This window comes from Vidua chalybeata, chromosome 1 (assembly GCF_026979565.1).
Source record: "Vidua chalybeata isolate OUT-0048 chromosome 1, bVidCha1 merged haplotype, whole genome shotgun sequence".
Lineage (NCBI taxonomy): Eukaryota > Metazoa > Chordata > Aves > Passeriformes > Viduidae > Vidua > Vidua chalybeata.
This window is the reverse complement of record NC_071530.1, coordinates 107,396,309-107,409,213: the sequence shown is the minus strand read 5'-3', so window position 1 is coordinate 107,409,213 and position 12,905 is coordinate 107,396,309. Positions and strand designations below refer to the sequence as shown.

Sequence of the window (12,905 nt, the reverse complement as noted above, 5' to 3'; positions counted from 1 at the left end):
TGGTGCCTGATGTGTGTGTTACATTCATAGAGAACAGAGATATCTCCTGGGTTTATTACAGGAATGTGTCCATATCTGAAATCACAGAAGATAAGTACAGTTCGTATCCTGCTTCAATCTCAACAGCAAGGATCTGAATTCAAGAGGGCTGAACCCTGTTTCTCCCATGTTCAGGCATTGACAAATGAGTGAATCCATGTGGGGGAGCAGCCATCCCAGGCTGCACTCAGTTATCTTCTCCCAGGGCTCTTAAAGATGCTTTCTGAAATTTACAGTAAACCTATACACAATCAACTGGGCAATATAAAGACAAGAACAGGCCAAAGAAGGGGCAAGTGTTGTATGCATCTCAACATTCAGTTCTTACCTAATATTTAGTGAAGCTTTCTACTTGGTCTAAACATGTTATTTGGAAGCATCTCTTGATAAAAACCTTTTTATAAAGACATATGGCTGCAGACACATATTCACAATTATTAGAAACTTTAATATATTTGCATAAATATAAAGGGCTCGCAGCCTGTGAGGCTTCAAGGGATAGATGAGATGAGAAATGGATAGAACATTAAGAAAAGCCACATTAACAAGTACTATGACATCAAAGAGATCTTCTTTTACTCATCTGATGACATGTCATGTTCTGGAGACTTACAGTTTCAGTATCCTGGTTCTCTGTGGATCATCTATCACAGAATCATTGGTTCTTTGCAGAACATCTGTCCTTATAGGAATCTAAAAAAAAAAAAAAAACAGTGAATGCCTGATGGCAGCCATTGTATACAGACTAGAAGCAAAATATTTGTTTCTCAAGCAAATCAGTTGATTATCTTGAAAAAAATATTTCTGGAAAAGAAGCAATCACCTGACTAAATCTAGCAATCACCTGCTCTCTAGAGGGGGTAGTCCTCTGAGCAAATCAGACAAAAGAAATAATGGGGGTTCCAGAAGTGATGGAGGTCAAAGTTCATAATTCCTTAGATGATTTCCAGGTCTTCTGAATAATTCCTGTAGTGAGGGAGTTTCCTCTCCTTGTTAAGTGGTGTCTTTGTATCATATTTATGCTTATATACATGATCTCTGAATTTACCATTTACCATGTATTTATGTATGTATTTCACTATAGTGGGTAGATAACAATGAAACAATCAGTAACAAAATGCTGTAATGATAGATAGGAGCAAGAGGAAAGGAAATACAAATTAATGTAACACTTGTGCAAGACTCTGTATCAAAAAACTGGGTAAAAAACTTCTGTTTTTTACTGTGCTCTATCTGTGCTCTTTGGTTTACATTATGCAGTGCTTTTCATCTGGAGGTGGCACCCATATAGGTCATACCGATGTCACAATTGCAAAGCCTAAAACTTCTGAACACCACCAAACAATTCCAGCAGAGAATGTGTGCACCTTTCAGAGACTGCAGTAACATCTAGTTTTGTTTTTTTTTGGTATCTTGTGTTAATTAAGGACAAGCTTACGTCCAAGCTTAGTTTTATCACTTATCACAAGTGACAAGCTGTAACAAGGATGTGACCCTTGTTTGACACCAGCTCAACAACTCTTTCTGGCTCAAAGATCTGGCATGGTGGGACAGACATCTGAAGAAGTGAAATTATTTAACTACAATTGCACAACAGATCAATTTTGAACATCTTTTTTATTAAATCCAAGCAATACTTCCTCATTGACCTTTCCCCATGACAGGAATAGTCCAGAGGGGGGTTTTCACTTCAGCAATGATTGCCACAACAAGTTCAGATAATGGGATGTTAATAGCCTAAACATGTAAAATAGCATGAATCCTAGCTTGCACCAAGGTTTCCCTGTCAGTGTAGTATGCTGCTTTCTTGGGTGCTCATTAGATGCCTGTAAATGCCTGTCAGAATTTATTTCCTACTTTTTTTTCCCCATCTCACTTACTTGCATGGGTCTTGTCTCTTCAACCACATAATTCAATTATTGAGCATGAAAATATTTCCCCCTGTATTCTGATTGTTCTGTGGCTGATGATGGCATGAGGTGCCATGATGGAGTGCACTCAAGGAGCTCTTAGATGAGCATATATATTTGCATTGCTAATTTCACGCCTTGAGAGGGAAGGCAATGGTTGACTTTGTTCCTTGTTTGATTCATGAGATCTGTCTCATTTTACTAAGGATGGATTTGTGTGTAGGCAGGGAGCGGGGCTGGATATACGGTTTGAATTGCTAGCACTTGTGCACAAGTGAAGTACTGCTTGTTTGCAAGAAGATACTGAAAAATGGGAAAACAATTGCATTACAAAAGATTTGTTAAGGTGCCTATGAGGAAGCTCTGCGTATAAAGATCTACACAAAGAAACGCTCTTGGTCTGTGTGGACCAGAAAAGGGAGATGATCCATGGAGAATGTAAAATGGATAGCTTGAATCAAATAGAAGTCATTGATTACACAAAAATAAATGCTTTGCATAGGCTTAGTGCTAGCATCAGGCTCATATAATGCTGGTAGGATAAATAAAAGCCATAAATCAATGCAATCCAGAAACGAATAATCTTTCTTTAAAAAGTGGTAAAAGATTTGGAGACTTAGGCCAGACCAAGTATGAAGTAGAAAGCTTCACAAAAATATAATTGAGGTCCCTGCAAAATATTTCAATTTTTTTATTGATTGAAGGCAATTATCCCTTAATTGCATATTTAAATGAGGTATTAGGAGGTTTAACTAAGCAATGCCTCTTAATTGCTGCTGCACACTAGGTGTCACAGATTGTGTTTATTTCATATGTTAATTAAAGAGAATGGGTATTTTATTTTATTGACTAGCGGGCTCTTCAGGCTGCACTGCTTAGGACCAAGGATGTCTCAGGTGTCCACAGCAGCTTGGGTGTTAATGTAATCATGAGAAAGGTTCTGGTTTTAAATGAAGAGCTATATCTCCATTTCATGGATATTTTCAGCCACTTAGACCACATCTAAGTAGTGGGAGGGAGAACCTTAGCCCAGGTAAGGTAACCAAAATGATACAGAAGTGCTTACGTGCAGGCACAACCACAGCGAAGGTATGCACATCAAGAGCATAGGTATTTTTTTGCCTCTGCTGAACACACAACTCTAAGGCTGTGAAGCAGGATCTGATGGGGCTGAAATTTTAAATACCTGGCATAATTTCAAGTTTATGGCATAATTTTTGAGGCTTTGTTGCGCAGCCATGTATGGCTCATACCTTGGAGTTAGCAGCCCCACTGCCATGAGATCCGGGGGAAGTGTCTGGATGCCACATGGTATTTCTGAGCTGGTTTTGGGGGATAGTGGCACATGAATGGCAGGGTTTTCTGTAAAAAAAAAAAAAAAAATTCTTGTCTTAGTCAATTGTGTACCTGCTGAAAGAGTCTTATACAGGCAGAGGTAAACATTAAAGTGGGGCAGAGATCTTCTCTGGTGTGTAGGACATGCCTACTACATGCGCGATACACAGGGTTATATACCTTTGGCTCTGAGAGTGCCCTCTTTTTCTGTAAGATAAAAATAATCAGCCACAGTGTTGAAAAGACAAGAAACAAGATTTCCTGTCTAATCACAGGAGCAGTATGGTGTATCTATATGGAGGGGGCAGATGGATGGATACTGCAAACTGGCCAGATACAAACCTTCTCTGGGACAGAAACCACACAGCCGTGTTAGTGAGGTTTGTGCCTGAGCTAATAAGGCCCACTGGGAGGCAGAGCGTGTTAATTCAGGAATACTGTAACACTTCTGCCGTCAAACAGCTTCTGGATCACAGCAAGTGTAGCTCAGAGCATGGGCAGAGGGGACACGGCATATCTCACCAGTGTGGTGAAGCTGCTGAGAAACTGAAGGTGGTTTCAGGGCATATCAGGCCTGTACCTGCTCAGGGCATGAAGGAGCTCTCGGAAACGCTTGTAAGGAGAAGTGATCCGGAGTTGGAACCAGAGGAAAAAAGATCTGCCAGAATGACTGCGGGGGTGGGGAGCCTATCCTATTATGGGAAACCCAGAAACGGTGTATTTTGTCTGGAAAAACAGAAGCAGATGGCAGGAGCCTGGGCAATCTTCAGGCACAGGCCTATGGCGGCAGGCTGCGTCCTTGTCTGAGGAGGCAGTGGCTGGTTTGCAGCAGGAGCAATGGCTTCGGCCACGTACCAGGTCTCCGTAGGGTCCTCACAGGAAAAGGTGAGGTGCAAGTGGGTGGAGAAAGAAGTAGCAGGATTCTCCAGCTGTTCCTGGGGGAAGGGGTCTTGATGGAGAAAGAGGGAAATTCACAGACCCACTCTGCCCAAATTTTTCCTCCCCAGGTGAGCCCTAGGGACTCTTCCCAATTTTTGACCAGTTCCCACCAGTTTTTGATCTCTCCCTGGCGCTCCTTCTGCTGGTCAGTGTTAAAGGGAAGGCAGTTTCTGCATTACTATGTATTCACAGCAGTGGCATTCATTTGGAGATGTGGAGGGTGCTCAGCACAAGGAAAACTGGACACCCATGACATCAAAAAGGCAAAATTCACATAAGACTATCTGTATATAAATTCATTTTGAATAAATTCTTGCTGGAAATTGGGTGCATCTTAACTCAACAGCAGAGCAGTGAGGTTCAGAAATGGCCTTCCAGTTAGGCAGTAGAAGCAAAAAGTATTGTTATGATAGAACTGAACTGGTTTATTTATTGTATCACCAGTTAGTGTTTTGGAGCTGGCTAATGCTAGGCAATAGCTCTTCCAGCTCCACGTTCAAATATAATATTCCACAAATTGTGTTTCTGGTTTGTTCTTCTACCTTTTGCTGAACATATATGGAAATTTCAAAGAAACACCAAAATCCCATGGCTGTTGTTTGAGCACAGGGCATCTGGCTTTTTTTTGTGTTTGGGAAAAAACTACTGGAGCCACTAATGATGGAATGATCATGGACATAATATCTGCCTTCTGTCAGAATATAAAAATGCAGTGCCAGAGTAAGAACCATCAGCCTCAAGTATTGACTGGACTGTTAGACTGAACAGTGAATTTGCTCTCTTTTAAATGTGTTAAATCCAACCCTAGATTAAATTTAAACTACTTTGCTACAGGATAATCCACGAGGGATATCCTGACTTTCCACTGACTTTACTGGAGCCTCTACTGAACAATTAGAGCAAAGCACAAAATATTCAGCATGGCTGTAGAGATGAAGTGGTTAACAGCTTCTTTTTTTGTGGGTAATTTCCCCTTTTAGTTTTTACTGTGTCATAATTAGCAAAGCCCAAGGGCTCAAATCTAAGCTAAAAAAGGGCAGTGGCATGATAATTTGTGTGTTGTTACTACTGCTTATTACATCCATCATTATCATCTCACCATGACCTTGGGCTTCCCCCACTGGTTTATCATTTCTTCTCTCCATTACCTATGTCTGCTGAATGCTCTTTGGGGCAGATCTGGTAGTTTGGTGGTCCAGACAACAGACTTAATTCTAAATCAAGGCCTGTAGGAGCAGCAGAGCAACTTCTTTGGGAAGGCAACTACTGCTGTGCCAGTTTGTTCTCCTGGGGTCCAACAGCTGATTGTTGTAAGGCCAAAAGAGGGCTGAGCTTTTCATGCAGAATGTTACAGGATGGTCAGGGAGCACCTCTGCTCTGCCTCAGAACACAGCTATAGATGTAAGGACACACCAGGGGAGCTGGTGCAAGAGCCCACAGGAAATGGAAGAGGCTTGGATGTACCTCCAGTTCCGTTTTAAGAGAGCTCAACCATGGATTGATGAGACTCATTGGCCGGACATTTCCCTCCAGTAGAGATGGGCCAGGCACGGCTGCCCCAGCAGCTGCAGAGGCTTCATGCTCTGCTGGCAGCGAATCTTCAAAAAGTTTAAATATTTTTGTCTATCTACCATCTTTAGGCCAGTGCAAGAGTGTGTGGATGGAACATGGCAGCTTCTTAGTGATTAAATGGGAGAGAAATCAGACTAGACAATTTATAGTTCCCTTTTGGCCAGAAATCTGTGGAACAATGTGCTGTCCCTCGCTGGTCAAAGATTTCTGAGAAGCCCGTAATTTAGCCCTTAATGTAGGAGAGGTTTAATATTGCAACACATAGCACAATGGCTTGAAGAGAACCAGACGGGTCTTGACATCACCAGCCTTTTCTTCCCTTCAATTCCCCAGCACAGCTGCTATTGTTTGAGCCTCATCACTAATGGCATTGGAGAGGGATCCAGCATTGGCCAACTGCTAGGGCTCTCGCGACCATATCATTATTTCTTCTCCTAGTAGATCTAGGCAGGCCCATGATCAAATTACTGCAGGCTGACAGCAAACTTCTGCTACCATGAGAGGAGCCGAACTGCTGTTTGTGAGGGCAGGATGGGAATTTCAAAGTTAATCTGGTTCCCATCTCTAGAACTATTTAACTGCAGCACACAAAGCATTCGCAGTGCACAGGGAATTCAGTCTTTTTATGCAGGTCAGCCATACGATGAAAAATTTTATATCAAAATGTTTAACTTCAAAAAGAGTTAGATTCAATTTCCTGGTGAAGGCTTGAGTCAGTTCTCATTTTAATCTCCCCTGCATTCCTGCCCCTAGGTAAAATGTCACTGTATTGTCACGTTTGGTTGTAATAATCATAGTCATTTGGCCAGCAACAAAATCACAGGCCTGAAGTATTCTGATGATTTAATCCAAATTCAGATCCAGATATGTCTCCTGACCCATCTTTGAAATGAGTGGAGCCATTTATTTGCACCTGGACCATCAAATTAGGATGCGGCTCTGTCCTCTGAGGTTCTTGGGTCTATCTTGCCTTATCTGCTGCTCCCCAGACAACATTTTTCCTGTTTAGGGCAGCTGCTCAAATGGCTGATTCTGAAGCTGCTGGAATAATGCAGACTCTTCCCCTATCCAGAGAAACCAGTGGTGTCCCATTGTTTGTGTATTTCCGCTCATAAGTAGTCCATGAATATGCTTCCTTAAGTCACCGAAGGAAAATACTTCCAAGAAAAAACTCCTGTCTTGTCTTTAAGAAAAATATTTGGACTGGTAAAGTGCATTGTACTATGAAGGATAGTTCCAATTTACAGACTCATGAGCTTATGAGTGGAATAAGCCTCCATCCTTATCTTTATGTTACAGCAATGGCACCCACATACGATAAGTCTTTGCTGGCAGAATTTTGAGAAAGTAATTCCAGTGCAGTGAATATAAAATAAATGCTATCAAGGAAAAATATTTTTTGCTCCCCTGGAATAGAAAACATTATTGAAACTGTTGGATGCCTCAGGAGTCTATTCATGCAAAATCTATTTCTGCAGTCAAAATATATTCTATTCTGCAGATATTTTTTTCAATATGTGACTGAGACTTCAAGACAGAAAGAAATAGCCATTTTGGCCAGGAAAGAACTGGCATGTGGTCTGGTTTTAGGTGAGTGTAGATTTTGCATGAAAATTATAGTAATTATGGGTATTTGTAAACAGCGATTTTTGCACTTTAACGGCGTAATCGCACGGTCAACAGCTGGAAGTTGCTCTATGCAGATTCTTACCTAACACATAATAAAAGTCACCCTTTGCTGCATTTCCACAAAGAAACAAATTATAGCACAAAAGAGACCTGCCAAATGCAATCTTTCATCCTCTTCTGGTTCTTAAAGAGAATGTTTGAATATTCTGATTTTAAAAAAGGGATAAAACAAAAGGAAAAATAATTTATGTATATCTAAAACACGTGTATAAAGAAAGAAGGAATGGAAAATGCTGATGTATACTTACTACTTAGTCTTTCATTGTAATATATGCATTTCCTTTGCATTTGAAAGTTCCTGTGTCATGCATGGTACACATCTGTTCCTTTCATTTTTAATTCTGTTTTAAATACATATTTTTAATTTCTCCCTATTGTTTTCTCAAATGGTTCCATTACAGCAATTTAAAATCATATCCAACAAGCAAAACCACACAAAATGACTCTTGTCATATTGAAAATCTTGGCAACCTGATGAAGAATTTTCTATCTAACTGGAAGCAACAATCAAAAAGGAAAACCAGAATAAATCTGACCCAACCTTTCCCCTAGACTCCTGGGAAACACCTCAGTTTAGCATCCTGGTTGCCAGGTGTCCCAGTCCAGGCACAGTTCAACCAGTTAGAAGTTTTACTAACTGGTATTGGTGGTTTACATAATTTTTTTTTTTTTTTTTTTTGCACTTAGGAGTGCCTAGGAAATAAAAGGGCAGTTGCTGTAGATCTGCTGAGAAATTGTAACTTCAAATCCTTAATTTGCTTGTGATGAATCCGTTTTATCCTTAGGCGTTCTAATAAGACACTGTCAATATCTATCACTTCTAATCTTCTGCATCTTTGTCCCTGTTTCTTTTCTGGACATTGGCTGGCAACCGTGCTCAGGATTTTCTGTAACCAAGTTTTCCAAAATGAGTGATGCTGGTGATACACCCACAGCTTCACCAGGAGAAACATACAACTCCAGCCCTCTCCCTTTCTTGCCTTTGTAGTTGCTTCCCTTCAATCAGCTCCTTCATAGTTATACAGATTGTGTTACAAGCATTGAGTTATATAAAGTGCACACCTCTGGGTTAATTTATGTATGGAATCAGTGAGTTTGTTTGTGCTGTTTGTAATGTCAACACTAGCTACTGAAATGCAAGTGTAAAATTGTCTAAAACTTGCTGATGAGGAAAAATGACTACTAGGAAATTATGGAGGAGTGAAAACCTTGAAGAGCTCCATAGCATCCATAAGAAACTCCATTTTAAAGGACCGAAGCAGAACCCAAAACATGGCCCATGGGGCCCTGTCCCTGGTTCTTGCTGGGGCCAGGGTGGGATGCCAGTTTTCTGGGGTTACAAGTGGGACCTGAGCATCCCCACCAAGTCCCAGGTGAGAGAGAGCTTAGAGGAATGCACTGGCAATGCTCTAGCACAGAACAGCTCCCACATAACACCAGCCTGGTATCTGAGGCTCTCTTGCAGGTCTAAGGAGCCACAGCTGCTGAGGGTGGCTGGGTGCAACTGGGGCAGCAGCAAAGGTTGTTTTCCCTTTTCCATGGTGTTACAGGAGCTTCCCAGCTGCTGACCAGGTTGGGAGACACAGCTCTCATACTGTACTCACAGGTCTTACCCTGAGGCTCAGTCTTACCTCTAAAAGTCATCGTCCTTTCCATCAGCAGGCACTTGGCATACCTTTAGGTTCATTTTGCTCTTTCTCCCTTCTTGCCACTGTATATATTATTCTTTGTTAATTTACGAATTGCTGTGAATCTTTGGCTTGGCTCTTATTAAAACTGTGCATTTTAAAGGTGTTTAGTTCTTTCATTGCTAGTATTAATCGCTTCACTATCAATTCCCTATTCCCATCTGTTGTTTTGAAATAGCATTATATATTATTATGCCTTTTCATTGCTTCAGCTCTCTGTCATAGCTGACTGCTTGTTTACTTCACCCTCTGTGGAGCTTCCAAAATCCTTTTTCTCCCTTGTTCTCATGGCAATGCTCCAGCTCCGTAAGCTCTAGTGTGTTCACCAGAGGTGCTCCTGTATAACTTTTATGGCATCTTGCTCCAGAATTTTAATATCTCTCTCAGTCTGTCTCCCTCTTCCTCCCCAGCTACCTGTCCTGCCTCTCTGCTGAAGGCAACTGCCCTGTGTAGTATCATCAGGGTCATCAGAGTATTTGTACCTGTAGCTCAGATGCCAGCCTGGCATCTCAGATGAAACCACCAGCAGCAAGAAGAAGCACAGCTAGGTTACTGGGAAGCCTCCACTGACTCCATTCACATCTGACAGGTACTCATCAGATTCCACATAAGAACCCATGGGATTTGATTAGGTATTTCATAGAAGAGTTACCTTGGATGTTGCTGTAATACTGTAGTATCTCATTTACTGCTTTTTTCCTCCCTGTTTATCCTTTCCTTCTCCTATAGCATTTTTGTGCCCTTTTCCTAACTAATTGGTTTCCCAATTTTATTTCCACTTCTTTCCTCCCTGCTAATTGCAAGATTGTTTCTAATCTGTTTTGTCAATTCTCTGTTACACCTATTTTCACCTCCTGTCTTCTAACAAACATATTTTATCAATGCTTCCAATTTTTGCTACATCAAATGTAATTTCTGCCTACATTTCAGGCTATTTAATCTGTAGCACCTGAAAGATCAAGGTATTTATGCTTTCAAGGGAAAATAATGTCATTAATAAAGGGTTGGGGTTCTTTTTTTCAACAGTCTTTCATAGGGCCATCCATAACTTACATTTTAATCCTGGTAGTGCTAAGGACTCATGAGCAGAGAAGATAATAATGGTAAACACCACTTCAGCCAATGTCCCTTCCAACTGCCATCTCTGAAATCTCTGCCCTTCGCAGTGATCTTGTCCCACACTGCCTGGGTGGATTCCTGCTGCTTGTTTCTCAATTTCAGTCACATTATAGGTTGCATGACTGAGGAGAGGGAAATACTTCTGATTCAAAACACAGCTCGGAATGGGAATATTGGTCTGGCAGAGGGTTAGGAAATACCATGTTGTTCAGGTCCCATGTCATATAAATCCCGTAATATGTAGACCAACCTCTGTTGTTGAAAGGAGCCATTAGCTTGATGTGTTGATCCTGTTCTTCCATTTGGAATGTTAATATTCTGTCGGAAACCCTTTTTCCCCATTAAAAAAAAAAATCTAAATTTATGAGAGGCTGGTTTCTATCCAGTTGTTCTTGCCCAATGGATAGCTTATTTTTTCTCCTACAGCAGGTATTTACAAACTATTTATCCAAGATAGGGCAGTTCTCTAAGCCTTCAAGATTTCATTTTTCTAGCTGAATATGCCAAGATCCAGCTTCTTTAGTACAGTTAACAGCCTGTCTCCCAAGCTTCTTAGCACTGTTGTCTAAATGAATTTCAGTTTGAGATTCTGGTTTTTGGATGTGGGCAGCCAAAGGAGTAGACAGTATTTCAGATCTTGTTGCAGTACTGTTTCACACAGTTATCCTAAGACTTTCCTGTTACTGCTGGGACTATCTTGCTTGGCATGGGCTGGATTCTGCCTTTGCAAGGGTGGCCCCCATTGGTGGCTTAGAGTCAGTGTTTTCCTTAGAGACAAGTTAGAGTTGGAGTTCATGCTCTCCTTAGCTCCTGCACCAGCTTAACTCATCTGAGTCATTTTCTACTGATGAGAGGTCACTTTACAGTAGCCATGGTAACAGTCCCTCAAAGAATGAGCTTTTCTATTATTCTATTCCTATAATGCATGTCTTTCTGTCTACTGCCCTCATCCTCTTCTGTATTAACACTTTCTTTTAGCTGTGAACAATTAGTATCCCAATCAGCGTCCCAGAAGTAATGACTCTCTATTTATGTGCAAGTTACCAGGAAAGAGAGAAGGTAGAAATATCTCAAATCTGAATGTGGAGAAAGTTCATTCATGTCTCTCCTTCAGTTCTTTTTGCAGTACTGCAACTGATTGTCTTCATTTCAGCAGGCTCCCACTCAACACTTCCTTCATGCATCCCTATTTTCTCTAGCTAAAAAAAAAAATTCCCATCGGACACCTTATTAAATGCTATGCTGGGGCTCAGATAAATTATATCTACCATGTTTCCTTTGTCTAAAAAATCTTTTATCTCTTAAAAATCCTATCAGGTTTGTCTAAAACAATCTACCATTAGCAAACCCAAACCCTCTGGTAATATTTTAGTCCATTCTCAGTTTATCTCAATGACTTAAATTACTTTTTTCTTTCAAAATTTGTTCCTAAACCTTGAGACATTTGAGATCAGACTAACTTGTAATTGTGAGGTCTCTTTTCTTCTCTCACTGAACTGGAGATACCGCCTTTACTATTTTCTAATCCCATGAATAGATAGGCTCATCATGAATACCTGCAAGTTCCTGTAGTTTCATGTGCCAGTTCTGTCTGAATTCAGAATGGGATTATCCAGGTCCTCACAACTGGAGGCAATGAAACTCTTAGATTTTTTCTGTTGTTTCCAGTTAGTAAAATCTCATTCCCATACAATAAACTTTTAGATTATTTTGCTGCTGTTCCCAATGTAATAGAACCTCATTCCCATTATATATCTTCCCTTTGCACTTCTGTTCAGTGTCATTACTCTCACTGAAGTTTGAACTAAAGGCTCTTTAAGTGGCTCTTTATCCTGCAGGTCCATAGATGACTGGGTTTTTTTTCTCTTGCTTGGAATACAGCTTTGAGATCTTGTAAGCACCAGTGATTCAAAGAATCCTCTAGCCTCTTTCCTATCCCGTTGCAGAGACACACAGTGTGTTGACTTTGGCGGCTGGGGCGCTCAGAGCACTTAGTCCATGCCCTTTTGAAATGGAGAACATTAGTTCCAGCCTTACTTTTATTTGTTCTTCCATTTAATGTAAACTGAATCAACGCACAATCACTTGAGCCAATGCTGTTTCTCAGCTCAGGTCTACTAAAATGTCTTCATTGCTTATCTAAACCAATGGAAAATTCCAGTCATTCTTTTAATATCTTTCTGTAATAAACACAATTGTATATATTATTTATAATTGTCTTCACCAGCTACTTAATTTCAGTGATACCAGAATGGCCAGCAATCTTTTTAGGAGTCATTTTGTCTTGATTGTGCTTAATAGAGAGAAATAAAGAGCCTGACAGGCAGGACGAATCTTGAGCATAAGTGGAGATGATTGGAATTTTTTGGGAAATTCCACCCTTTTCAGCCCAAGTTAGGATGAAACATAGAAGTATTTATACTAAAAGGAGAATGTTTCCAGGTCAAATGAACTGCTTGAAATGTTTCATTTTGTCTTAAGTTCATTAGAACTGATTCAATAGTATTTTCATTTCTTTTTCCCCTCTGGCATTTTCAAATTTGGAAAAAAAAAGTGACCTGGCAGGGATGAAAATTACTTTAATAATAAATGTTCATATTTTTATTCTTCATAG

The 12,905-nt window shown here is 40.5% G+C and overlaps 1 long non-coding RNA gene across 1 annotated transcript; it reads right to left on the bottom strand.

The window, feature by feature from the left end:
- Nucleotides 1-518: 518 nt before the first annotated feature.
- LOC128798003 (uncharacterized) lies at nt 519-4,074 on the bottom strand. The gene is made up of 3 exons (XR_008434308.1): nt 3,865-4,074; nt 3,203-3,311; nt 519-732 (listed from the first exon to the last, which is right to left on the bottom strand). It is a non-coding gene; the product is annotated as an uncharacterized LOC128798003 (long non-coding RNA).
- Nucleotides 4,075-12,905: the final 8,831 nt, after the last annotated feature.